Genomic DNA, 2,016 nt, shown 5'->3' on the forward strand with positions numbered 1-2,016 from the left:
GATGTTAGTAAAGTAAATTTATAAAAAAATTCTTATTAACGTTTTTTTGTTTTGGTTGTAATGTTTCAAATAGACAGAAAAAAGTACAAATAAAAATATGCCTATTTAACTATTGTTTTTGTGACCACTGACACTAATAAAGATGAATAATCATTGAATCCTTGTCCTCTTGATGTTCAGAAATGAAACCAAAACTGTTTTTGGATGCTGCCTTGATTTGAAACCTYTGTGCATTAAGGAGGTGATGCTGAAGTCCCGCCCACACACTTCCAGACTGTCAATCACATGGAAGATGACTGTCTGTTGAGCCTCAAATAACTGATTGAAGCTAAACCTACTTAAAATATACATTTGAACATAGAGCAGAACAATAATTAAACATGAATCAATAGAAATCAACATCTAAAATAATTATCTGAAATGACCCATTGATTATGTGGAGGGGTGGGACTTAAAACATTACTTTCTCAATGGTTGTGACAAACAGGTGAATTGACATTAAATCTGATCAAATCGGCTATAAAAATATGACAGACAGCAAAAASGCAGGTTTAAATAATAAGTCCTCTGATAAGGTGATGATGAGACCAGAACATTATAAGTTAGTGACAACAAAACCTGTCAACAACATGTTTGTAATGGTTGTCATTTTGTCAATTATGGCATTTTGGATCCTTTGGTAAATGTTTCAATTCCTTTAAGAAAACAAAACTGCAGGACAGAAATACCTTCAAATTTCATTAGTATTTTATTACAAAGGTGTCATTAACAAACAGTGAAGAAAAACATTTAGCACAGATGGTTTTAAAATGTGTTTTTGRTTTTAATAAGTTAAGGTTTGCTGCTTTTAAAACCCCTACACACTTTTTTTGCAGAGATCTAACTGCTGTAATTTTTAGAAATTTAAAAAAGGATTTTTTTTAAATTCCAAGACGTTAATTATACAACTATGTATTCAGAATGAAACAGAAGACGAGTTAAACATGAGAAAAACAATCTGTGAACATTAAACTATAAGAATACAAACAACAAGGCATCTGTTTAAACTCTGTATTTACTGGATCCTCCAAGTGTGAGGGATGAGCACCTGTCAGCCTTCTGGTGTCACTTCGGCACCAGTTGATTCTCCAGAGTCTCCAGCTTCTTTGACAGAGCTTCAAGTAATTGTGTTAAAGAATTTTGTAAGAGGGAAACTCAAATTATCACACAACCTCACATTACAACCAAGAGAACTGAACCAAGACTTACTTTACATAAAGATGATTGAAACATTTACATTTKGATCTAAACCATCAGCAGGAGCTGCAGAGACACCAGGAAACAGCAACTAATGTAATGCTGGATATAAAAAAAATACATTACTGGAGTTAAATATGATGAAGACAAATTATAATATATTCTGAGAAATAAAAGCTTTTAACTGTTTACTTAAACAGATTTTACAAAACAGTAATTCTCTCAACACCTTTTGAAAAACCTTTTAAACTCAGAACAAACCAGTAAGACCAGCTATATTGTCTGGTTTGCAGACAGTGGCACTGAAAAACTACAGGAGACAGGAGGGACAGTGGGTATATTGGTTTTGACATGTCCAAAGGAGGGACAGTGGCTATATTACTCAGCAGACTGTAATAATGGTCAAAATTTGACACCCTCAAGGACTAAACTCAGAACTTGGTCTAAGCTGAGGGCCAATTTCTGTCAATATTTATTCAATAAATATTATATAACAAATTATTCTTATAACTAGAAATACAAATGACCTTTTCCAAATTAAGTTTTATGTAGCCTTTACATATATAACCCAACAGTAAAAGAAAATTGATCAAATTTAGAAAGATTCATCATGAACATTCATCTCTACCAACAACTTTTTCGTTTATTTTATCTTAAAGATACATTTTATTATGATCCAGCAAATCAGGTAAAAAAAGAAGCCCCTCATAAAACCATTATTTTACTTAAAAATAAGAAGAGGATACAGAAAAATATAATTAAAGTCTATTTCTGTTACTC

The sequence above is a fragment of the Austrofundulus limnaeus genome, unplaced genomic scaffold (assembly GCF_001266775.1).
Source record: "Austrofundulus limnaeus strain Quisiro unplaced genomic scaffold, Austrofundulus_limnaeus-1.0 Scaffold374, whole genome shotgun sequence".
NCBI lineage: Eukaryota > Metazoa > Chordata > Actinopteri > Cyprinodontiformes > Rivulidae > Austrofundulus > Austrofundulus limnaeus.